This window comes from Rattus norvegicus, chromosome 11, assembly GCF_036323735.1.
Source record: "Rattus norvegicus strain BN/NHsdMcwi chromosome 11, GRCr8, whole genome shotgun sequence".
Lineage (NCBI taxonomy): Eukaryota > Metazoa > Chordata > Mammalia > Rodentia > Muridae > Rattus > Rattus norvegicus.
Window position 1 is genome coordinate 28,440,469 of NC_086029.1, and position 27,438 is coordinate 28,467,906.

General features: G+C 43.9%; 1 protein-coding gene across 5 annotated transcripts in view; it reads right to left on the reverse strand.

Annotated features, from left to right (window-relative positions):
• Positions 1–26,015, reverse strand: part of Nrip1 (nuclear receptor interacting protein 1) — an 83,649-nt gene extending 57,634 nt beyond the window's left edge. For 3 of the 5 annotated variants that reach the window (XM_039088449.2, XM_039088447.2, XM_039088446.2), the window contains exons 1-2: positions 25,767–26,015; positions 5,019–5,093 (exon numbers count right to left, since the gene is read on the reverse strand). The gene's annotated coding sequence lies outside the window, so the exon portion shown is untranslated. Of the gene's footprint in view, positions 1–1,599; positions 1,713–5,018; positions 5,094–25,766 lie in introns of all 5 variants that reach the window. The other 2 variants (XM_039088448.2, NM_001100560.2) reach the window with 2 other exon arrangements.
• Positions 26,016–27,438: the final 1,423 nt, after the last annotated feature.

The following is a 27,438-nucleotide window of genomic DNA, read 5'->3' on the forward strand; positions in this document are numbered from 1 at the left end:
ATAGGCTCAATTTAACTCTACATTAATGGTATCTATAATTTAGACCATGACTGCTTATCATATTAGGTCTAATTTTTAGAAGATAATTGATTACGCCTTATAACTAATTGATGATTTTGTGCATTTTTGTGTGTATATGTTCAGGAGGGCACATAAAGGGAGGTTAGATGAGTTTGTTCTCTCCGTTCATCATGTGGATCTAGAGATGGAACTCGGGTCATTAGACTTGGTGGCAATTGCATTTACCTGCTGAGTCATCTTGCTGGCCCTTGACTAGCATTGAAAAATATATTTGGCTAACGATGGCGCAGAGAAAAATATATAAGGCCAATACTTAACGGAGATGTTTCCAGCAATATTTTCTCATCAGAGTCTCTGGAAGCAGACAAATGGTCAGAGATAATTCTCTACTGCAGCTTAAACACAACCACTGAATCTGTTTTTAAAAAGCAGGCTGAGGAAGCCAGGGGTAGCCAGCCAGTAAAGAGCCTCCGTGACCTGTGTCAGCTCCTGGCCCTAGGTTACTGCCCTGTTTTGAGTTCCTGTCTTGATGATGTGGAAACTTAAGCCAAATCATCCCTTTCCTCTCCAAGTTGTTTAGGTCATTGTGTTTCATCAAAGCAATACTAATCCTAGCCATGACAGGAACAGCCACAATTATTGCCAGTCGTGCTAAGTCAAACACAGACTCATTTAACTGTAAATGGATAGTAACCAAGGGTAAGGACAAGGCTCGGTAAAGTTGGGTAACTTGTAGGTAAGAGGTGGAGCTGGGGTTTGCATGTGAACCAGTTTGGTTTTGTAATGCGAGTCACAGACACCACAGACTCCATATTATCTCACCAAAACTGCCTGGGTCAGCCAGTTCCCATTCATTCATTCAGACGGATAACCTATTGAAAAAACATGCATTGGGTGCCTTCAACTGTGCCACAGACACAAGCAGACATATATCCCAGTCCTTTACCACCCAGACGGACACCATGAATAAGAAAACATTGCTAGGTATTTTGGCCTCTGACAAATCTCAGCTGCAAACTTAACAAATGCATTGCCTCTGTTATAACCCTGGATTTTCCTCACTGGAAGAAAACTGGTTAAAACATTTTGCAGGCAAAGCTCCAAAACTTTTTTTAAGTATAAAAGGAAGAAAGGAAGAAAGGAAGGAAGGAAGGAAGGAAGGAAGGAAGGAAGGAAGGAAGGAAGAAAGAAAGAAAGAAAGAAAGAAAGAAAGAAAGAAAGAAAGAAAGAAAGAAAGAAAGAAAGAAAGAGAGGAAGAAAGGAAGGAAGGAAGGAAGGCAAGAACATCCAAAAATAAAAACCCATGTTGATATTTTAAAATAAATCATGACCCAGTAAGACCGGCAGGGCCTTTCGTGTTGTTGGCGTGAGTGAAAATTACAAACATAAGAACACAGACAGTAGTTAAGGATATGTGTTTGGAAACAGCTCCATGTGTGGTGAGCCAACTTCCAAACTCTCCTTTTACAGGAGGGAAAGACTTCTATTAACCTGGATATGTCAAAAGGAATCACTTTGAAAACCCACAGCCCGCCATGAGGAAAAACAAAGCCAGGTGAGATTTTACTAATTATTTACCTAAAAAGTACTTCCTGGGAGGAAAAATGAAAATCATTGTTTCCAATACACTGCTATGTGTTACAGCCGAAAGTCACGAAATGGTCATTCCCAGCCCTGTGGCACCTGGACATCTGCAAGAATGAAATGGGGACTGGTTTACACACTGCACACACAAAGGCAAGAGGCACGAGGACAGCAGAGGAATCAGGAACTGTCAGCAGCTGCCAGACCCTTACACATTCAAATTTAAGTAGAACTAACAAGCACAGAGCCCATGGAGTTGGAACAACTCTTAAACGTCCAAGAAGAGAAAGAAAACCTGGTGATTGGTGGAAAGACAGGTCCTGATTTAGGACACCCAACTGAGTCACCACGATCATGCACAATGTCAAATACCCAAATGCGGTCTGCTGAACTTTCTCTCTAACAGGACACTGAGGGCCACACACTATCTCCTTATTCATTTCCCTCAATATTCTAGTGATGTATACTGTAGCCTCAGGTTGTAATCGGGAAACTACAGAAGGGGCTAATGAAGAGTATTCACGGAGCACTTTGGGCCTAAATGCAATTCTTAGGACCTTTAGGGTTGCATTTGACATGCAACAAAATTAAATGTTGCTGTGATGTTCTGACCCCACACGGTTGGTTACTCCACATGTCTACACAGGTGGTGACCCCAAATGTCTACACAGGTGGTGACCCCAAGTGTCTACACAGGTGGTGACCCCATGTGTCTACACAGGTGGTGACCCCATGTGTCTACACAGGTGGTGACCCCATGTGTCTACACAGGTGGTGACCCCATGTGTCTACACAGGTGGTGACCCCATGTGTCTACACAGGTGGTGACCCCATGTGTCTACACAGGTGGTGACCCCATGTGTCTACACAGGTGGTGACCCCATGTGTCTACACAGGTGGTGACCCCATGTGTCTACACAGGTGGTGACCCCATGTGTCTACACAGGTGGTGAACCCACGTGTCTACACAAGTGATGAACATCTACATAGGTAAAGGAAAATACTGTTGATGTGCATCCACTCATGTATAAAGGTTTAGACAAATCGGATGGAAAATACTTAATGGGGGAGTCTATTTCCTGAGAATATACAGATTGTCCTAAGCCCAATATAGTTTAGAGAGTAATGACATTATATTATTATATAAATATTGATGATATAATAACAATAATAATAATACGATATTATACTCCAAACTTTACCATATATATTTACATAAGATTTGTCTTGTATCTGGGTATATTCTAGAGTTGATTTAAGATATAGTCAGAATGAAGTGGGTTCTGTGTAGATGCTAGAACACTTCATAAGAAATGTGAATCTGTGTCCTAGAACAATTCAGTGTTCGCTTCCTGTGGATTCATAGATCAACTATGGTCTAAAAACAGTAGCTGGAAAAGTCTAGGTAGGCATAAGGACACACGGCTGTAAAGAAGATGGTGAACTCTCAGTTCAGCTTCACAAGCTGAAGGGTGCCTTTGTCCAGCATGTCCACTTTGTATATGTTACCTGCCCACTACTCAGGATCCCGCTTTTATCAGGGTCATTGTCATACATCACATTATTTACTTAATAATGGTCCTCTGAGTGTCAAATAAACATAAAGCACTTAGTGAAAAAACAAAAAGGTTCTCTACTTCATAAGAAAGACCCACGTTGAGGTTGCTGCAATGGTGGTAGGGTTGCAACACCTCATACTACAAAAGTCATACTTAGAAGCAAGGGTGCTTAAGTAAGAGAGAAAGGGCACTGGAACAGTGACTGTACAGGGGGAAGCCAGAACACAGAAATCAAAACCAGTTGTCAGTGATCCACTGGGGCTTGGAACAAATCCACTACAGAAAGGGGGAACCAAATTTGTTCTAGACGATTCTGGTACAAAAGTTAAGTTAGCATGAGATCCCCACTTGACATCAAAGTAAGAAAGATGAAGGGAGACTGTGGACGAATGGCTAAAGGGGTAAGGAAGGGACGTGCACACCAGATGGCATTTCAGTCATATGTAACTTTCAACAAGTGCCAGAAGGCTGCTTTGCCTGCACAGAGAAACCTGGGCACTCCCGTAGAGCCTGGCAACTGAGGCACGCACTTACTCAGGGCTCGCAAGAGGATGTCTCCTTTACAGGAGGACGTTATACTCCGATGAACGAATGTCTATAACCAAGCAGTGATTAAAGGAGCCTTGAATATTGTATCTTCAAAGACACTACTTGAAAACAATTCCTATTCTGATTTTATAAGAGGGGCTGTCCACTTTATACTTCACTTCAAGGTTGAATTTCTCTTCAACAGTGTCATGCAGTTCAAAGCTCATCAAACCCTCCTCTTCTGAGATAACGATACATTTTTCATAAATGGAAATTCATGCCGGCCTTGAAAAGTGAACAATTCTCTTTACTACTACAGAAGAATGCTTCTAGTTTTAAATGTGTAATTATAATAGCTAATTATTATCTTCAGTTAATAAAAGTGATTCCAAATTCCTTAAAATCCTGATCTTATTTTTTTTTCGAAAATACAGTAAAAATTCTAAAAATTTTTTTCAGAGCAAAACCTTTCAGAATGAAGCTTTCTAATATTCTGGGAAACAGAAGAATATTCGCCCCACTGTACTCCTACTGTTTGAGAACTCATTGAGGTATCCGAGAGGACTAGTACTTGCTGCGTCCCATGGACGTGAACAATGGATCTTCGCCTAGTAAACTCACTAGTTAGTCACTGTAAGCTTCGCAGACACACACTAGATTGTTAACTACATTTGTGTATTCACCCGTCATCTCTATCTACTCCAGGCAAGAGAACTAGACGTGTTCTTTAAAGGAGACGCATAAAAGGCAGAAGACGTAGGAAACAGGACATTAAGAAGGAAACCTTTTCAGTGGGGTTTAGCAATGAAGTGGTCCCCAAGAAGGCTCATTTACTAAAGGCTTGGGGCAGCTCTTGGGCTTACTGAGAAGGAGCTGGGTCAGGAGGGCATTAGGTACATCCATGCAATAAACCTCTGATGAATACACAACTGAATGGGTAACTGGAGGTTGGGCCTAGTTAGAAGAAGTAGGGTGCTACCCCCTAAGGCTTCCAAGGGTGTTATCTTATTCCTGTTCCCATTCCCCCAAATCCACCTCCTCCCCCAGCTTGCACCCTGTTCATAAAGATGTCAGAGGTTTTGCCATCACACCCCTGACCTCCATAACATACCACACCACGACTCACAACAAGTCAAGTGAGTAGGACTGGCTTGGACAGTCTGGATAGGACAGACTGGGACAAATGTCAAGCATGTTTATCAACAGATGAAAGTTAAGGACAATAACAGAAGAAAGCATAATAGTCTCATGTCCCTATCACCAGAAGCGTTGACGACCAGTAATTTATTTTAGAAATGGAGCCATGTGACAAAGGACAATCCATACCTTTAGGATGTGCTTCTCCCAAACGTTAAAATAATGGGTCCTGAGAACAGCTCTGCCACCGCTCACACTCCACACCTGAAAGAGAGAGTGGCATGTGTGACTTTGAGTGCATGAAATAATTCCAATAATGTGTCTGAAACTGGAGCATTAACTGTGGACTAAAACAAGCTATCTCAAAGAAGCGACAGGTGAATGTATTTTGAGAGATTCTCATGTAGATATGTTTTGCTTGACTGTGGCTGCTGACCGAATCTGATGAAACCACTTAGGCTATAGAATTATTTAGACGCCATCTTCACGATAACAGTAGACTATCCCTAGCTAGGAAAAGAGATGAATTTCTGGGGAAAAAACACATCAGGAGTATCTGACATTCATCAAAGAGTTTGAAACACCTAGCTGCTTCTCTCTCAGTAAGAAAAGAAAGTTAAACTCAGAATTAGAACCACCCTGAGCTCAGAGTGACAGAGAAGGAGAAGCTTGGAGGTGTGTCCAAACTTCAACACTGTCCCCTTCTCTCAACTCAAGAACCACACAACGGAGCCTCCCCATGCCCCTGCTCTTACAAATAGTTAGGATTTTGTAGCTCTATCCATAAGTATATAACTATCTTGGGACGCAGGAGCTCAAAGGCTACCGTAGATATGCTTGGCTGATGGATACATTTGGCCAGCAGAGACATGGCCTGCACTGTACAGACATGGGTTTTTAATGGTTATGCTGATCAATGGGCCAACTGTGCAGTCAACCAATGATAGGGAAGGTAGGATAGACACACCCTGATCTCACTACAGCATCGTTCCACTGGACTCTCCTAGAGTTTACACTGTTGGTCTCTTCAATGTCTAGCCCATAACTTAGGATAAGTTTTCAAGGATCTCAACATTACCAAAAAAAGAAAGAAAGAAAAAAAGAAAAAAAACTTCTATAAATCAGAATATAAACCTACAAAACGAAGCAGCTAGTTAACCTTTCCTAGGATCTTTCAGTCTCCTTGTACGGATACCAGATTTCTTGGTGTGCTTCTTCCCCCCCTGCTAACCAAACAGGCTTGTAACACTACATCTCTGAGTAATGTTCTCTGTGTCTATTTACTGTTGTTCTCATTGTGACTGCGAGTCATTCATTTTTCTTTTATGTTCCCCAAATATCTGCCATGTGTTGCAGAAGCATCTCGCTGACTCTCAGTACATCGCTGTTAAGTAAACATGAGCCTTATGTCCCGAGTCAATGAATACCACCTACTCTGAAATATCACGAAAGGAAAGAGAATGGTACTTATTTTTCTTTTAATTGCTTTATACACACGCAGTCACACTTTCAGTTCTTTCTCTGTACAGCCTCCAGTGCCTACTTCAGTGCTCTGTCTATCCCGCAGCCAAAAGGCCTACCCGTGTGGTGGGGCTGTCTTTCCAACAGTTGAAAAGTCCTGTATCATCTGCCTGGTGATTGGCACATCACAAGTCTTCCGAGGACACACACTAGTAAACTCACAGCCACCTCCCATCAGCATCCAAGGTGTTAGCTTAGGTGTGTTTGTCATTGTACCTAGAATTACAACTGAGTGTGATGTCCCAAGGTTTTACATGTAGACAAAAGGCATCTCCTTCAAAGTGTTATTTACTATACAGAAATAATCAAGCAAACTAAATTAACAAAAAGGAAAAAATGAACAAGACATTCAGATAATTAGAGGGGAAAAACATTATGATTTTTCCATTACGACATTTTTTTCATCAGCTTAATAAAAGCATCCCTGTATCATTTAATGTAATAAAATGTAACCTTATTCTGACCTTCCTCATGAGGCAAACAAACCTCTCTACCCAGTAAGGTTCCATCTGCACTACGTACCATGATAAGCAATACTTTAATTGCATTCATTTACATGACTTTGAAACTACTCTGGGCTGAAGTCATGACTACAAGGTCACAGAACTCAAAAAGTAGAAGGTGCACAATTCACCTAGGAGAAATGATCCACGGAGAAGCGTGGGGAGGCACCTCCTCCATCCTGAGTGAGGAGACACCAAATGCTTAATGCACTCAACAGGTGCACACATCCATGCACGCAAGCATATACTGAGTTTACAATCATATACAAGACCATAAGAATATGTTTGAATAAATCCATCACATACTCTACCTAAAATTGAGGCAAAGAATTATTCCATATATGTTAGCAGCATTGAGAAAAACCAAAACACATAATACAGCTAGTACTTTCTACCATCACACAAAGATTCCTGGAAACTAAAAAAAATAATCTATAAAAGTGTGTGTGTGTGTGTGTGTGTGTGTGTGTGTATGTGTATGATGTTATATATCTATATACATATATATATTAAAATACTACCTCTTTAATGTATATAACAGCCTTTGTTTATAATTGTTTTCCTAATTGACATATATAAAACACAACTCCCTTACCTAAGGGTCAAGAAACATCATGGAGGAAGGGAGCACAAAGACTCTAAGAGCCTGACTGAGAACGGAAAGTCCTCTGTGAGATTGTATCTGGCAAAAGTGACTGGGAGGCTTCACCCACGAATCCTCAACAATATGGCTGCATAAACAAGATCTGGACCATGACAGCGCCTATAAACATGCAAGCATGGGGGGCGGGCTAGGGGATCTTACAGGGCCCAACCCACAGACACAGAATCCAGATAACTACGACAGACAGAGAAGCTAAGAATGAGAGAACAGGAGACATAGTTTTAATAGAGAAGGGGCTCGACAGGTTGCTTTTATAAACCTTTTGCATTTACCGACCTGTTTAATGTTAACTTCTAGAGAAAAACAGGCCATGAATTTGAGTGGGGGCAAGTGGGGGTCCCATGGGAGGGGCTGAGAAAGGAAGGGGGAATGGATGTAGTTATATTTTAATTAAGATTTTCTTTCCTCCTTAAAAAAAGCAAAAAGATCTATGAGGCTAAAACTGTAGCTCGGTGGTGGGGTGCTTACATAACGTGCACAAGATCTTTCCATCTCCGGTTTAAAAGGAAAAGCCAAGAGTTTCTGTTTCATTTTTAATAAGTGGAACAAGCTTACGCTCTACTGGCTGAGCTGTGCTCCCAATGTCTCAGGCCCAGTCATACCATCTCAGTAAGAGAAAGGGCTGGAACAAGCTTACGCTCTACTGGCTGAGCTGTGCTCCCAATGTCTCAGGCCCAGTCATACCATCTCAGTAAGAGAAAGGGCTGGAACAAGCTTACGCTCTACTGGCTGAGCTGTGCTCCCAATGTCTCAGGCCCAGTCATACCATCTCAGTAAGAGAAAGGGCTGGAACAAGCTTACGCTCTACTGGCTGAGCTGTGCTCCCAATGTCTCAGGCCCAGTCATACCATCTCAGTAAGAGAAAGGGCTGGAACAAGCTTACGCTCTACTGGCTGAGCTGTGCTCCCAATGTCTCAGGCCCAGTCATACCATCTCAGTAAGACAAAGGGCTGGAACAAGCTTACGCTCTACTGGCTGAGCTGTGCTCCCAATGTCTCAGGTCCAGTCATACCATCTCAGTAAGACAAAGGACTGGACAAGCTTACGCTCTACTGGCTGAGCTGTGCTCCCAATGTCTCAGGCCCAGTCATACCATCTCAGTAAGACAAAGGACATACCACAGGTAGAAAGAAACACACTACCATAAATGACAGGGCACAAGGAGCACTCTTCAAAAGGCAAAACATATCAAAATACACTGAAACAACAACCCTATAACTCAGTTCCTCTATCAAAATAAATGCAAGTATTAGGTATCACAACACTTTAATTCACCTAAAGAAAGGACACGCAAGGATGAACTGTGAAATACTAATATATGTATATATTATTAAATATTAGATTATTTTATATCTATATCTATAGATATATATTATATAGCTAATATATCCATTAGATATACTAACACCAACAAAAGGCATCAAACGCTTGCTTCTTTGGGGTTTAATGCACTATCCCTGGAAATTGTCCCAAAATGCTTCTCTCTGTTAAACTAGGGAAATCGCCTATATTTACTAACCAAACACTTTGATATTATACCACCTAAGTCAACATTTTGCAATTTAAAAATGACTTAGGGGACGAGAAAGGACGTTACAAAACCTATGCTTCTTCCCCTTCTCTGTAGAGAAGCACAAAAATGTTTGGCTTTGTAAGAGGGAATTCTCGCTCATATTTTGTTTTTATCAGGAGTATAAGGCCGAATTCAAACTCCCAGCACTGCTTCTAATGGTCTTCCCTACAGTTTTTCATTTGAACTAATTCCTATGATGTCATAGGCCCCGCCCACTTCAACCTATGCTTCTCTGTGAAGAAAGTGGGGTGAGTGCACACTTACCATGACATGTCTCACTACACCCCAATACCGTGAGATCACATATTTAACCTTTCCTTTTTCTGCATGATCATGAGTGTGGAGGTCCATCATATGTTCTGAGACAGAGACTCTCCCTGACTGGGGAGCTCACCAATCCTGCAGGTGTAGCTGGGACCTGTCTCACAGCCCAAGTGTGAAGACGACAGGTTCTGAGGATCTAATTTTTGTTCTCATGTTTACATAGCAAGCACCTCACTGACAGAGCCTTCTCGCTAACCCCACTGTGTCCTTTTAAAGTAATAAATTAAAAGGCTTTATTTGTATCTATAAATTAATTCACGTTGGATGAGCTTAGTTCTGAAATACAATTCAAGGTCAATTTTTAGCTTTATAAGAGGAAATTCCTGAGCATATTTTTTTATCAGAAGGAGTAGCTGAATTCAAACTCCCAGCACTGCTTCCAATGGACTTTGCTACACGTTTTTTATTTGAACTAACACCTCCGATGGCATACCAGTTTTCTGAAAAAAAGGCCATACTGGTTCTCGCCACACTTCTTCACAGCCCACCTCACTGACAGCGATTTTAGCTCCTCAGCACATCAGTTATGATATTATCCTATGTTCTAAAACATCCACCAAATGTTGGGATCCTTCCATCCCTCGGACACTAGAAGATGTAGATGCCAAGTTTCATAATTGCAACTTAACCACTGTCTCGTGTTAAATATTGGTATAATCTCGACCTGGAGACCAACAATATTAGCAGTACAGTATGGCTTTCTGGGAAAAAACATCACACAAGATGAAAAGGAACAGGAGAAAAAGTGATCTCCTGGTACTGGGTCATATTCAGAAATGTGATATTAAGCATGCATTCATCTCTGCGTTCCTTGTGGGGAAGCATCGGTTGAAGGGGGCTGGGCTTCTAACACAGTTAAACTGAAGTTCTGGTCGCCCCTGCAGAGACAAGGTGCACAAGCAGATCCTCCATCACCTTCTCACGTGACTGGAGCAAACCCACCACAGCAGCGCATGCGTGCACAGAGCTCACACGCTCCCCTTTTACTTTCCTGCAGATCTCGATGTTTCAACATTCTAATGATCTTTTTATCTGAAGGACTGCCCCCTTGGAAGCAGCAAAGGACACAATGCCACCATGCCTCTCTGTTAGGCACAGTGGTCAATCAAGAGCCCGCCCACTCTATGTGGCCCGCGATCTAGGAGGCAATGTTTTTCTGTTAGCTTCACGCCATTGGTGCAAACTAAGATAATTCCTGTCTATCGGTTATATATCTATAGCTAATTCATAGCTACTATGGAATAGCAGCTGTCATATCTAAGATGTAGATCATTAGTACCTAAGCATTGTACTATCTAGTCTTAAATGCAGCCTTTTAAGACTATCTACTCTTAAAACTTGCTAACCCTGCCCAGCCATTCATTGCTTGTCCCACGGAAACTCCAATAATCGCCAGTCTCCTCCCTAGCTCCTCCTGGGGTCTCTTGGCAACACTGGTACCTTCCCACATCACCATGGCCTGACCTGACATGTTCTGAGAAGCTTGGAGTACAATAACGTCTTTTCCTTAGCCACTCTCTCATTTCTCCGACTATACACTCCTAAGAAAGAACAGCGTGTGTGCAGGTCTGTGTAGACTTCTTTTATTTCTCCCTCCACCTTGTAAAGCGCATACAATGATACGGAGATAAACCAACCAACTGCTTGCTAAAGAGGTACCTAAATAAAGACGTCTATCAATTCTGTAAGCAAAAGGAGATCCTAGATGGACAACGTTGTCGCTTGGGTTAACACAAGAGAAAACTGTGACGCCGACTGCAAAAGAGAGGTCAAGGGAACTCCATACAGTTAGACGCACCTGCTCCAGACTATGTTAAATCGTAATTTCACCTAGGAAATATTTCCCTTCCTACCTCACCTGCTCACCCACCCATTTTGCATTCAGCTCCATAAACAGCAGTTATCCCCCATTATAAAACAGTTGACGGTTAAAGGAATGAGCCAACCAAGAAAGCACAATATTCCATAACTGACATTTACAGCATCGGCCTTGGACTCCTAATCTTTCCCAGACGGGCACACAAATCAATCCATCAGCTCATAAAGGTGTGCTTTCTTAACCTCTAAATCAAATGGGATTGGCCAGAAGTGTCTGCCATGTCAAACTGCTAATCACTTCTGCCCTTTGCTTAAGCTGAGGCCCAGTTGCACAGTAACCGACATTAGTCTGTGGGAAACCCATTTAACTGTCACACACCCCTGCCACTCCTGCTAGCCCTTAATTAAGCGTAATGCCTTATGCTCTGACCTTTTGTTCCAGCCTATTAACCCTATCCAGTACAAGTTCAATTATGTTACACTAAAAACTTTGCTGTAAAATATTAAATGCCAAGCTCCAAAACCCATAAGGGGCATCGTCCTAACTTTAGGTTCTGGGCACCTTGATACTCAATGCATTGAAAAAAGAAAAAAAAAGTTCCCTTCTGAAGCCATGTTGAATTTTACAGACTTAAGAAGAACCCCATCACCATTCTCAACCAACTTCTTTATTTTATAAAGGGAGCGGTTCAGAAAACTTTAAATGATGTACCCATTTTATAGTTTTGTCACAGCTATCAAACACCATGGCATACGCGATTAACAGCTAGACTACCATAGACAGCATTACAGCATTAGGGATAGAATTTTACTTTTCAGTATCCTTTAGGATACGTCATAGATAGAGGATAGATGGATGGACGGATGGATGGATGGATGGATGAATGGAGGATGGAGATGGATGGATGGATGGATGGATGGATGGATGGAGATGGATGGATGGATGGATGGATGGACGGATAGATAATCCTGAAACACAATAAACCACAACTTCAGTATAGTTTAGAAGTGATGCTTCCTTTCTCCTCCAAGACTTCCTTTCCCTCTGTGCTCACTTGTTTTGCCTTTTAGGTATCATACCTCCATGGTCACCGAGGACTGTCCAGTACTAGAGCCCCCCCCCCACACACACACACAGGCAGTGTGTGCAAAGGTAATGTTTCTCTAATGTTTCAACGGCGAGTTCCATTGAGCCAATAACTTGACCTACCAAATGCAGGGTAGCCAGACAAACATATCGCTCATATATATTTCTGATAGACCTTGTCTACACATGTAAATAGGGTTACAAGAATCTCAAAAGTCAGAACCAAGAAATGGTTCACTGCAGGACAAATCAAGCCCAGTCCAAACTGGCACACGCTTGCTTTATGACATAGTAATCTGTTATTCATTTTCTTCCATATACCTAACACTACTACTAAAAAAAAAAAAAAAAGCTTTACTGCTTTCACTGTAACTAACAACTAAAACACAATCAATACCATAAAATTTAAAATGTCTATAGCAACTAGGATAAAGGGTGTGTTAAGTTTAGCTATGTGGGGCTGGGGAGATGATTGGAGTGATGAAACCTGCTTGTGAAGAGGACCCAAGTTCTGGTTCCAGCACTGCATCAGACAGCTCACAACCAAGGGTAACTGCAGCTCCAGGGGATCCGATGCCTGCTGGCTCACAGGTACCTTCGTGCACGGCGCCGGTAAACTCACACAGACACACGCATAGCCATGAATAATATAAATAAATACAACTTAACTTTACCCGGTAAAAGGATTAAAAACCAAGATTTTGCCGTTTTGTTTGCTGTCAAAAGGACCTGTTTTTAAACTGATTTCTATATTAAGCAATATTCTTCACTCCTTCTAGTTCTCAACCTCACAGGTCTAAGGTAACCTACTATTAAATGGAACAGGGATGTCTGTAAAAGAAGTACCAGTTAGATGTGTGCAAGCCAACTGATAACTCCACTGCGGAGGGTGGGAGCTGTAAACGGAAAAATGAAATCAGGGAATACATTCATGTCACTAGAACAATGCCCTCAGAGAAAGGAATCTGAGGGCATTATTGGGAGGAACATACTAGAAGGAATAAAACGTGAAGCTAGGGAATGAATAACCTGTGGAACTCAAGAAGACACCTGACATTCACTGCTGGGTACAGGACAAGTTACAGCCACTAAAAACTTGGTCTTGGGCTGGGGAGATGGCTCAGCAGGTAACAGCATGTACTGCCAAACCAGGTGACCTAAGGTCAACCCCTGGAACCCAAGGAGTGGAAGGAAACCAAGCGCCACAAGTTACCTGTCACGTTGGCAGGCGGGTAGGTGCGCCTGCCACACACCATCCATACACACACATACACACATAACACACCACACACACGCACACACACACACACACACACACACACAGACATCACATATACACACATGATACAGACACACATAGACATCATATACACACACATAACACACCACACACATACACACACACACACACACACACACAAAATGCACCCAAACACACGTTTAAAAAAAAAAACCAAAAAAACCTTGTCTTCACAAAACATGTTAAAGTCATTTTAAGAACATTTGTTAAAGATCAGAGCTAATAACAATATAGATTGTAAGAAAATGTACAAACCTAGATAATATTTGTTTTATTTAACATTTAAAACTAAATCTCTTAGCAACTAGATATTTCTGAACTTCATCTCCATATAATTTTATTTTCTGCCACCCATAAGCAATTATTAATTATCAGTCAACACACCTGACACTATAACACAACAGGACTCATGTCCAGAGAAGAACAGACCTGTCTTTAAACCCTACAAAGGACTTCATATTCTACTGATACATAACATACCAGGCTTTCTCTAGGTCATCAACCATCCCCGATGTGTTAACTTTCTAAGACTATTAAAAAACAAAATTGTCCAGGTGTGGTGGCCATGCCTTTAATCTCTTTTTTTCAGGAGACAGAGACAGTCATATTTCTGAGTTCCAAGCCAGCCTGGTATACACAGGCAGTTCCAGAACAGCCAGGGTTACATAAGGAAACCCTGCCTCAAAACCACAAAGAAGAAAGAAAAAGAAAAAGCAAGTACTGTCCCACTGACAGATGACCACACTCCCACCCTCAAGATTAAGTCTATTCATTAAGTTTGTTAAGTGTTTGGTTGGTTGGTTTTGCTTGAGACAGGGTCTCCCCCTTCTCCCTGCCTCGCTCTCTCTCCTTGAACCTACTCTGTAGACCAGGCTGGCCCAGAACTCACAGAAGCTCCACCTGCTCCCTTCCCCTTGCATCACTGCATCTGGCTAGAAATGAAATTTTAAAATGTGTTTTACAGATGTGTCCATCTCCGGAAGCAGTCACATCCACAGGATTACACATGCTCTTGTTGGTCAGGCCTTTCAGGCTACTAGAAGTGAACTAAGGAAACTTCTTAAAAAGGCTCAGAAATATTATTTCCCTTCCTTAAAAATAAATATAAAAGAAAGAAATTAAATGCTGTCTACGGATTTTGCTAAACATATTTTATAATTTGTATAATTTGAAGACATTTAATATTTATTATAAAACACATTCTCACTTCAACTGTCAGTTAATTACCATGTCATCAAATTATGTTCATTTTTCTCTCCCATAATTAATATGGCTGAAAAGAATATATATATATATATATATCTTAAGCATATAATATTCTTCCTTTTAGAAGTGCTAAGTTAAACAGACCAAAGAAATGCAGAACAAGTATGATTCGTAAGTTTTACATAACCAAATATTATGAACCAAAGATTGACATTAGTCCAATTCTAGACACCAATATTCCTGGACTACACAAACCCCTCTACAGCAGGTCCTAAGGCACTAACAATCTATCAGTGAGCATGCATGGAGTTTACTGTCTACTGAGAAGAGACACCAGACCAATGGGGCTCATGGGACCAGTGAATACATAACAGTGTGTGAGAGAGATCACACTTGAGGGGCTTCAGGAAGCTTCTGAACTCTCTCGTGCACTGTCACTATAAGCAGGACTCGTCCACGGTGCCTTCCAGGGCGAGGCACTGTCAGCTTGTGGCCTGTGTAAAAGGCTACACACAGTTTTGCTTGGTGTTTCCCTCTCTTCTAGGAGTGTGGTTCGAAGCACATGAAAACCACACGTTCTATGCTCAATGGACTAAAAAGATCCCATGCAAAAACCCCTTTGATAGTTTAGAACATCGGTCATCAGTGACAAGCTAAGCTGGTTGAGAGTAGTCACGCCAATCAGCTAATGGTGCCAGGTTCTGCTAAGTCTTCAAATAGGAAGATCTCCGGTTACTTTTTAAAGGATTCTTTTTTTTTTCCTGGAGCTGGGGACCGAACCCAGGGCCTTGCACTTGCTAGGCAAGCGCTTTACCACTGAGCCAAATCCCCAACCCCCGGTTACTTTTTAGAACTATTAGATTTTTTTAGATTATAATATAATTACATCATTTCTTTCTTTCCTTTTCTCACTACAACTCAAATGTCATAGCCTCTTTTTTCTTAATTGGTGTGTGTGTGTGTGTGTGTGTGTGTGTGTGTGTGTGTACACATAAATTCAACCTGCTCAGTCTATAAATGTTACATGTTTGTAGGTTCCCTTTAAGGGTTGACTCTGTAGTATTAGTTAACCAATGGGGATGCCCTTCCCTGGAGAACTCCATTTCAACTCTCAGCATGCCTTAGTGGCCTGTAGTTCCTTGTCTAGGAGAACCCAGAAGCATCACATCACTAAACCAGCAGAATCCCTAACTGCATTCTCAATATTTGTCCTTGTAACCACATTATAGCCTCCCCCATCAAGAAAACTTCTCTTTGCAGCAGACTGATAGTATCATAGAAAACAACAACTGATGATCCAAATTCGGAGTCCTGCACCCACACATCTCTCTCTCTCTCTCTCTCTCTCTCTCTCTCTCTGAAGAGTGAGAGAGCCAGAGGATACAGGAGTTTGCTATAAGACGGTATCTCCAAGACAAGCCTAGGAGCCACTCCCTGAAGTCTTACAAAGATGACTTCCTAAAAAAAAAAAAAAAAAAAAAAAAAAAGACTTGAAAAGGAAGACACCTATAGACATGCTAATGTGGAGGGAAGAAGAAAGCCCAGGAAACCTCAATCAACCCTGTATCAACCCCGTCACCAAGTAAACAGAACCGAAAATGCACGAAGACACAGAACGAACACGCACGTCTGTGTACTGCACAGAGGCCTGCAATTATGTTCAAGTCAGAACCCATGGCTACTCTGCAGACCCAGGAACATGAAGTCCCGAGGCCACAGAGATGTAGTTGCCCACCCCTTGCCCACTGGACCCAGCACTGAGTACTACGAGATACAGATCTCTCCCCTCTGTCCTCGCAATCCTCGGTCCTACCTGAACCGCATCAAGAAGCCCCAAACAGTAAGACTTAAAGCAAGACGTGAGTTTTCAACCTGGGTCTATCCAACTGCCAATTATGTAATCTTTATAGTTAAATCCATACAGGCTGTTCCTCCTTTTGGAAATTTTGAAGTTAACGATGACAAAAGGCATTAACAGATTCAGTAATGGGTCGCCCCATTGTATCACCTGGATCCCTTGGTGTGGGTAGAGAAGGAATTTGAAAAGTAAAGACAGGCAATGTGAACAGAAAGGAATAGGATGGAGGAAAAAGGAATCGTCCTTAAGTACCAAGCATACTTGAATTCTTGTACTTGGGGGAAGCAGGACCAGACCACCTACGTAGTGTGCTTAATTTCACCTCATAGACGGCTTGCTGAAGGGAGTCCCTGGTTTTTCCTCCCAGCCCTGTGCTCTCAGAAATAAGACTCAGACTCAAGATATATTTACAAATGCCTCGGCCATCTTACTAGGCTCTACTCTGACTAGATCATAACTAAAATAAGCTAATTATTTTAACCTACATTTTGCCACAGTGGCTGCTATCCTGTGCTCAGGTACCCTTCTCCTCACTTCTTCCCCGAGGTCCCCCCCCCCAACTCCTGCGCCTGGCTCTATCAGAGAATTCTTTCTCTTCCTACCTTCTGTTCCCTGCCTAAGCCATGGGCCATCAGATTACTGACTGGTGAGGCATTCATACAACACACAAGGTGGTCCCTCTTAACAGCTTTCTATCACTGCTCTTTCTGACCTGAAGATACACCGTGTCATTATTTCAATTGATGAAGTTTCAAAACTCAGTACTGGTTCAAATGGGGAGTTTGGGACCTCAGTGTTTTGCCTCAGTGATGCAAAGTATGTGGAGACTGAGAAAGTACCAGAGGGCAAAATAAAAACCCTCAGCCCAACCCTGTTTGCTATCACTCCGATTCAGTCTACTTCAAAGAATTCAGTAAAGGCATGAGAGGGTTAAATACAGAATCTGAAACAGAAGACTTTCGTCCCCAGGTTGCTGACTTTGAAACTTCCTCTCTTTCCTCCGGTAGCTATAATAAAATAACCATTCTCTTAACAAAAGATAGAACCAAAATATTCTCATGTAGCTTTTATGGGAATCCTTTATTTCCCAACATTTTCTGAGCAATTCGACATCCCAAGCACATAGAAAATACTATGAATATCCGCTTTCTGTCTCGTTCTATGTCTGCACTACAGTTTCAACCTGTACCTTTCAGTGTATGAGGAACCACTCAAGAGTGGTTTGGGGTTCAACATTCCATAAATTTTAAATGAGTCGAGTAAAAAAAAGGGGGGTGGAGAAGTTTATAACTCCATTTCTCACGGCCTCAACAATAAAAGCTCACGACTGGTGTGTACTTAAAAATGCACTCTGTGCCACGAGCCTCCTAATTCAAAAAGCTCCCTCCTCACCAAGGTCTAGTGCCCAAATGAAGCCAACTCTTCCTTATCTCTCTCCTTTCAATAAACTCACAAATGCCTTAGCCATTTCCTGTTTGAAGCTCGGAGACTACTTTAGTAAAGTGTCAAAGTCTTTAAGAAAACTACTGTGGATGAAGAAAAGGTAGCAAAACAACAAACCAAAAAAAAAAAAAAATCATATTAAGGGTAGTAAAGAGTCACGATTTTTCAACCACGAAGGCTATGACACTTTTGCTCCAGTAGCTCTCTGAAGTGGACAAACACAGTTAGCCTTGGGAACACCAAGATTAAGACCATGACAGGCTATTTTAATGAATTATATCAAGAAACACGGCGGCATTCATCGCCTTGGAAAACACTGCAGTAATTCTGTGGTACACTTTGCAAGAGCGAGCGCTGGTGGGAGAGTGCCCTTGGGGACCAGGTTTGGGGGTAAATAGCCAGTGGCCCTTGGGAACTAAATTTCCCTCTGGTGAAGGGGAGGCAGCTGAGGGAACCACAGAAGAGAGGTCTTCTCGGGGAAACCGGGCGTGAGCATCAGCCTGGGAGGTTTGTCCTTTCATCCTGGGTTCTGTGGTTATCAGGTAGGAGAGGCTTCCTTATGGCTTCCTCAAAGACAGCTGGCAGCGACTTTCCTTTTCCAAAGATGGCGTATTCTCATGGAAAATGAAATTAGCTGTGTGACCTCAGGCGAGTGACTCTGGCAACTCATTGGCTAGACGTATAAACTAAAGGAAATAATATCTATACGTCTCTTGGGGGGAGTTGCAGGGATGAAGTGAAAAATGCATGTGAGTTGGCCAAAACAGTGCCAGGCACAAGCAGGTGCCACCTCAGATCTCCTTTTTCTGCTCCTCCTCCTCCTGCTGGGAGGGCAGAGGGGCTAGAGAAAAGTAAAAGACACACAGGTACCAGTGCCCCTTCTGCACACGCCAGGTTTTCCCCTCGTCGTCCCCACTCCTTCTAAAAGCACCGGTTTGAAATCATGATCTACAACACAGTACTGACATACCACAGCGGAGCCTCAGAATTTAAAATCACATCTGACCTCTCAAGCTACCACCGTTGTTACTGAGAGACAAAAGGACTTCCCTTTTACCAGAACCGTAGACTGATTTAGGAGAAGACTACACAAGAGAAAGAAATGCAGAGTGAAAAAGCGGAAGTACTATTTTTAATGTCCTTCCGAAAAAAAATCAAACCTTACCCTGTCCCGTACGACCCCTTGTGTGAACGATCCTTCTGGGAGAAACATCAAAAAGGTGATTAATTCCTTTGGAGTTTTCCAATGTTTCCCAATGTTTTTTCTTCTACCCTTTCATCCTTACTCTGCTTCCTTTCCAGTGTATAAAACCTCTCTAATGATTAGATTACCAAAAACTCAAAATTCAGAAATCGACAACTTAAAACTTTGCTTTCCCCTGTAGTTATCATTCATTGCTTAAACACATCATCCCTGGGCTGCAGGTGTACTTCAGTGGCACATCCATGCCTACCATGAAAAAGGCGCTCTCTCTCTCTCTCTCTCTGTCTCTCTCTCTCTCTCTCTCTCTCTCTCTCTCTCTCTCTCTCTCTGTGTGTGTGTGTGTGTGTGTGTGTGTGTGTGTGTGTGTATCTAGAGAAATCCCTCAAGAAGTCCCATTTTGCGCAGAACTCCCAAACCTCAAATCTTGACTGTGACTGTATGTGTGGGGTTCTAGCCCCCCTCCAAAACCATCATAGTACTTATTCTCTCTTTAAGCTTGTGTCAGAGCTCAATTCCCCACCCCACTCTATAATGCTAAACTAGCATCTGACATTTTTAATGAAGTGATATTTAACACGGTCAAGTGATATTTAGCATGGTTGCGTGTTAGGTCTATGCAAATTCAACAATCAAAAGGTCATAACCACAAGCAGTCAGCTTAACCACTATGTGCAGGTATATTATAATTCCTATCAGCCTTCCTCCCGACTTTATTCCAAAGCTAATGGCCACTGCCGTACCCTAGAGAAGCTGGTAAAGAACACAGAGCAAAGATATTCAAAGCAAACTACTAGCAGTGCAAGCTGCCTACTCCTTGGCTCCAGAGTTGCCCACAATCCTTTTCAGCAGATCGAAAGTGCAGGCTTCAAACGGAGTAGCCCTGCCTGCCCTTAAACAGGCTTTCTTAATTAGTAGACTAAAGGTGAGAGAGTCCTTTGCCCTAAGCTCTCGGTAAACAGCAGCACGAGGCTGCCAGTCTTCCTTGTCTGCGTGGGTGGGAAACTGAGGCTGAGGACTTAAAATCGATGTTTGTGGAAAGTCTGGGCTGGTCAACCAAAACCGGAGGCAAACAAACGGGGAGTTTCCTTCCACCCTTAAATGTATTTGAACAACAGGAGGTGGGTTTTAAACTGGAGCTTCTAATTCCTAGTCATAGGAATCCCATTAGTGAGAAGTGAAAACTCTGGGGGCGGGGTGGGGGGGTGACAGGTGGAGATTTCAACAACTATTCACTCGATCAGATGCTAATTTTACTGCCAAGTGTCTTCACAAAATCCTAGGTGTGCCCCAGTCCTGTTAATTGAAAGACAAAAGGAAGATTGAAGGAGGGGAGAGAGGTGATCAATACAAGGATGTCACAACTATCTTTCCGCCTTGTGTAAGCTGCTGCCTTGCTTGGCATTACTTCAGCCAAAACAAACGGATGAATCATAACTCCTAACTATCCATGTGATTATTTTCAAACATTATTTCTCTTAAAAACTAGCATAACATTACATATATATATATATATATATATATATATATATATATATAGCCTACAGATAAGTACACTTTTCTTCAGAACCCAAGTGACTTCTTTCCTGTTATTTGGGGTTGCCAACCTTCTAACTTCTTCAGGCTTGCTTTTCTCTATGGCACTCCTGGAGTCCTAGGCTAAATATGTACCCCTAGCATGATTCCAAACCCCCATATAGCTGACAAATGGACCACGGTTTTAAAAAGTCCAAACCTTTTCTACGCTGTGCGAACCTCACGAAAATTGTCTTGTTTAAGGCATGTTGATGATCAGTAACACCACAAGTTTTATAACGTTTTATTTGACATGTCTGCAATAAAGTGTGGGGCTCCATTACATTATCAAGGCTCAAGACTCATGATATGGAATATATAGTAAGAGCTACAAAAGGGGGGCGCATAACTTCCTGGTAATCCACATAACAGTTTTCATCACGAAAAACTTAAACTTTCATCCCCACAGCAAAACAAAAGTTTTGTCTGAAATAAACTGCGACTCCACTTTTAGATCTTCCACACACTCAGTATACATACAGACTGAACATTAAAATGCCAATAATAAAAAAGGAAAAAGAAAAACGAAAGAGAGAAAGTGATGGGTAACTATGTCAATATTTGTAAGGAAACCCTGATGAGATTTCTGGTCTCTCTGCTGTCCATTCCCTCCTTGAACAACAGGACAATATACTTAAAGTCCTCCCTGCAGTCAGGTACGCCCAGTCATCTCCATCGTGTGGTCCTGTTAAGAGCCCCATGAGCCCCAAGCCTCAAAATTCAGTTTCCCATGTCCACAGCAAGACTTATAAAACTCCAGGTCTTACAGAAGGACAGACAGAAGGAAAGGGGGATAATGTTCGTTTTCCTCCCGAGGATGGACCTCCTGGTTGGTTCTATTCTGGTACCCAATTCTGACCTTCTACTTGAGATACACTTAACACTCAACAACCAAATGTGAATCTGCACAAATGGAGAACTTCTCATTTCATCCTCTCGAACAATCACGATTTACGTAATATTGCTGGCCTCACAGAAGGGAATCCATTGCCATCAGCAATTCGCATCCTCGCTTCAGCATCAGATGCAAACAGGAATGGGAAACAGGGTCTCTCTCCATTCACCGCTTGTCCATCCCACTGGCTGCTTCCTCCCCTGACGAGCCTGGCTTTTTACCTTCCTCTGGTCCCAGTGTGCTCTGGCGTTAGGTTTCCGACTGTTGTTCTCTAACTACTACTGAATGAGCATGCCCTTCCCTGGGTTCTTGAACAACTACAACCAAATGGTTTAATTCACAGATCCAGGAAGGACCCTGCCACATTCTGTCCAAAGATAATTCATTAACTCTTCAACGGAAGTCAAGATATTTTAAATAAAAATGTTGTCTCCGGTTGGATGACTAGGGCGCCCAGGGTTTTGCTAAGGACAGCAAATGCTTTTTTCCTCAGTCATCATCCCTGCGTGAGTGAGGCATCATTGGAAAATGTGGAGCCCATAGATGAGGGGTATCAGTCATCTGAAATGAAAGGTGGAAAAGTACAGGATAAACTTCACCCTCCCACACACACAAAGTCAACAAGTTAAAGCAGTCTTCACGGGATGGGGGAAAATGGTGAAGGATATGGTACTTGATTATTTTAGGGAGGGGAGGTGAGAGGGAGGGAAAGGGAGAGGGAGTGGGGGTGGAAAGAGAACCCAAGTGACCAGCCCACACTTTAAAAACCCGTGTCAGGAAGCCTACATTTTACAACATAAAAGAGAAAAGGGACTCGACTCGTCGCAGTTTAAAATGAGCAATTTTTTTTTCCTGATTAAAATTTAAATGCCTTAAACGTATTTTTAGCTGAGTGATCTTTTAACTTCATACATCAAAGTGTTATTGCTGGTCTAGAAAGACGGGAGTGGCTTGCCATCTTCAGACTTACCAAAAGAAAAAGAAAAAAAAAGAAAAATCTAACACCTTTAACCTCCTAGGTCCTAAGCCACACTGATTCAAAAAGATCTCCGTGTCATGATCTGCTGCTGCTGCTTTGCGATGAAACGCATGTGATTAATAATAATCTCCTTTTCTCTCAACTGTCTAGAGAGCCAAGGAGGGCATATCTATCCTGATCTCCCTATGTGTTCCATTAGACTGACTGACATATTTTGCCTCATCTGTCACCTTCCTCAAAACTCTGCTTTCAGATATGAGTTAATTCATTTTTAGTTGTCCTCAATGTTCTAAAATAGTGATGTCTGACAGAATTAAGGCAGTGCTCTAGTTCTCTCTGTTCGACTGATATTTAATTAAAGATCTTGGAGGCCATCTTTCAGGCTAGACGGTTAGAGGAGGAGCGTTACTTCCTCCTCGGACAATGTGATAAGCAGAAGGGTAGAGGCTGCCGCCCTCAGGCCTCCTGTTTAACAGACTGCTTTGCCACTCACAAACCTCCAGTAGGACAGGTTATCACTGTTTCACTGACTGTATTCCCAAACACCTTATCCCAGCTTCCAAGACGGTCTACCGTCTCTCTAACCTTCTCAGTGTTTAAAATGTTGGTAATGGCAACATCCCTCTCTCTATACTTTTGTCATCGCTTTTGTCGCCCTCCCCCCCCCAAAAAAAAACCTCAAAAGGCACCGAGAACACTTATTTTGTCACATTTCTTGAATCTCTCGTATCACAGGAAATCTTTTTGCACTCAGGGCCACCTTGGAGCACAAGCTAAAAGAAGCTGTCTTTAAATTTTTTTTCTTTTGAATTAGTATCTTTCGGAGACTGGCCCACTTGAGTTGATATGTCATAATTTTCGGTTCTGAAAGTGTCGTGGATAATTTAAATTGGCACTTGCTATGCATTACTTAAATAAGTGTTCTCCTGGATGGCCTCTGAAAAGCCTGAATTCCTTAATCTTGTTTTGACTATACAGTAACCACGAGGGACACGTCAATGTAAGCAAACTCCAAGAGCAATAAACTAACAAACAGACTCTAGGTGGTGGTATAGGTTATTTTTTTAATCACAACGTTTTGCTCTTAAAACTGGAGGAGTCAGAGGAGCCCTGGCCTCATCCACAAACATTTCTCCATTGCTAACCCACAATTATTTTCAGGTATCTCAATTACAAAAATCCAAGTTCTGCAAAGTTTGGAAACTCAGATTTCTAAGTCTTCTCGTAGGCATGAAAGCTGGTTTTCAACTACCTGTATATAAGCAGCAACCGAAGCCCTCCTTAGAGTTTTGAAGTATACTTTTTAAGGATATTTTCTTCTCGCTCCTTGTACTTTAAGTGTGGAGTCTTCCCAGTACAGTATAGAACAGGCTGGGGTGAGGCTCCAGTTTGCAGGTATTGCCTGCGGCATGACTGACTCTCCTTTGTCTCTACTAAGTCCTACACAGAAAGTTCCTGTTGGATCAATTAAACCCTATGGACAAACTGCTGGGCCAAACCAGGGCAACTCACTTGGAAGGGGAAGATTTCAACATTTTCCCAGGCTGCAGCCACTCTTAGGGGCCATGCATGTGAAGCACCCACCGTTTGCTTAAAAAGTCGACTCCGTCTCTTAGACAAAGGTGGCAACCTGATGATTAAACACTGGATAATTGCATCTGGAAGATGCCGCCCACTTGCTAAACCCATGATTCACTAATAAGCGGGTTCAATGTAATTCATAACTCTAAAGAATGAATTACCGAAGTCCCTGCTTTACAAAACCCAAGAGATAGACTACACATCGTTTAAGCATACACACAGACAGACAGACACACAGACACTCCAATCTTGTTTTACTTTTAGACTGTCTCTCTTTCTCTAAAAACACTGTTTTCGCTCAGTGTCACAATCAGTTACAAGAGCAGACAAACTCCAGCCTGGTGCCATCAAAAAAAAAAGAGTTAAAAGTTCTTGCACCTAACAATGTCCGGACTTCCCTCTAACTAAAATGATCCATTAATTTAAAAAAGTAAAGTATTTTAACGTAAAATTACCTAACGTTTCATACTTCGTTTGCGACCGCCAGAATCCAATTAAATTTCTGACATGATGGAAGGTAGAAACTCGTGGAATGCCTCAGAGATCAACATGTGTCAGACTCACTGCCTGTCCGCCTTTTAAACACAGTGGATTCCTTTGTTCCTTCCGTCTGAATATCAACTCCTGATTAAAATTTGGAAACTACTTTGGGAAGGATGGGAGGGTCTAGGGGAATGTTTCCGCGGAAGAGGGTTTCTTCTAGCAACAATAGTAGTAAGGAGGACAGTGGCACCAGAGAGAAGAGCAGTCTCTCAGGACTTCACCAGGCTCACCCGAGTGAACCCCTCTCGGATGCTGGGGGAACTGGGCTGAGGCCTCGGGTGCAAGGGGCCTCGCCCTCCTCGGCAGGCGGGGAGCTCGTGCCCAGCAGGCCGGGCCTGGGGCTCAGCGCTGTCCCTTCTCCGAGTCACTTTTCCCGGCCGGGAATCGGCGAGCACCGCGCAAGGGAGAAACCGGCGATAGGCGGGGAGCTGCGCGGGCGCCACCGCGAGCACCGCTGGGCGGCAGGACCGAGCGGGGCTGCAGCCAGCGCCCGGGGCTCGGGGCCAACGGGGGCAGCCGGGCGGGCGGGCGAGCTCGACCCGGGCCCCGCGATCCGGCCACCCGCGTGGGTCCCGGCGCATTACACCCAGGGCGGCTGCGCCCCTCGCGCCAAGGCTGGCACGGACGAGCCCGCGGCTGGGAACTCCACAACTTGGCGGCTGCGCCGGCCGGGCCCGCGAGTTCCCGGGGAGAGCCGGAGAGGGGCGCGGCGGCGCGCTGTCCCCGGGATCCGTGTCCCTGGAGCCCCCCGCGGGCCTCCCCCGGCCTCCGCCGCCTCCACGGGCCGCGCACCCAGGCCGTGCCCGGGCGGCTCGGCGTCCGCTCAGCGAGCTCCGCACGGAGCCCGGGCCGCGATCGCCACTCACCGAGGCCGCCGCGGCTCCGGGCCGCCGATCCGCGTCGCTCCCTCCTTCCCAGGTTAGCCGTGCCCTGCGGCCGCGCGAGGCCACGGGCGCTGCGCACCGGCGGGCTGGGGCCGGCTCGTCCTCCGCCTGCGCCGCGGTCGCCGTCGCCTCCCGAGTTCGGGGCTCTGCTGCAATGTCTGCGAGGCTGACTTTGAGCGCCTCGCTCGCCGCCCGCCCGCCGCAGCCGCGCTCCTCCCTCCGCCGCCGACTTCGCGGCGGCCGGGTCCCTCCCCTCGCTGCTCCACGCCATTCAGCTCTTCAGCCAAGTTTCTTAACCCTTTTCTGCCCCTCCCTCCCATTGTCACCCGGGCGGAGCGCGCACCCGGCGGCTTGCCGGAGCCCGGGAGCCCACCCGGCGTCTGCAGGCCTTCTCGCCGGTGCTCCGGGTGGGGGTCCGGGTCTGAGCGGCCTTGAAGGCAGAGGGAGGACGCGGTTGAACCGGAGAAGGGGGGTGCTTTGCTCCCCGAGCCGGCGCCCTGGCTTCCCAGCCGCGTCCAGCCAGCCGCCTGGACAGATTCCCCGCTAGGGGCCAGGCGATAGCCCATGTCACCCTTGCGGGGGCAAACGCTGGGGGCACCAAAGGGGAGTCGGGGCGCCTTAACCCTACCCCAGGTTCCCCACCTAAGGGCTGGCACCTTAAATGTCTCCCTTTCTCCCGTTTCAACCCACAAATACGCGTTCTCTTGGAGCCCTTTACCCACCCTCAATTTTCCACCTCCTTGAAATCTGTGTCCCGCTTAAATTCCGGAAGCCACGGCGCTATAACTCTAGGTCATTTTGACCCCATCCTCAGCACCTAGTAGGACCCAGTAATAAATATGGCATGATTGCAAGCGGAAAACTGGGAAGGAGACCTGAGGAGTGCACAGCTCAGCTCCCTAGACGGACGCAGGACCCAGGAACCTGGTTTATCTTCTGCTGCTTTGTCACTGCGAAGTCTCCAGTAGGGTCTGCCCGCCAATCTGCACCACCCCCAGGAAGGATCTGACCCAACAGGACTAGAAGATGGGCTGGCACTTCTTTAAGCAGCTCTGCTGGGTTCAGAGTCTCAATAAATAACAATTACATCACGGAGCCAGGGTGGCAGTGCAGCGAAACCTGGGTTTCCTGCAGCCTGGTCTTGCTGAACCCGCCTCTGAATTTGAGGGGGGCTAACAGATTGGTGAGGCTAGAAAGTGGAGGGAGGAGAGAAAAAGACGAAACCGTGATCTCTTCCTCTCCTTGTGTTTTCTGCTTTAAAATCCTATTCTCTCTACTCCCTTCATATGTTACTTGTGAAGCCTCCTTTTAACGCTCCCCCTACCCCAGATGTCACGTTTGTTTTTGACTCTAGCATCTTGCCATGAAAAGAATCATTTGCAGAAGTTGTTTTCGCTTGACATAAAAAAAAACAAAAACAAAAACAAAAAAAACAAAAAAACCACTCTAAAGTACATCTTTGGTTCACCCTAAACTCTGAAGTGCTATGCCTGTGTTAAAATACTTACTGACTAAGACAATTTTGTGGATGAAGCTGTCTACTCTCATACACACGTTTTCATATTCTTAGGAATTTCGGTAGCCTTCGGAAGCAGTTATTGATGTACACCGAAACCAAAAATTATCCAAGGGACCCCACTGTGTTCTTTACTGT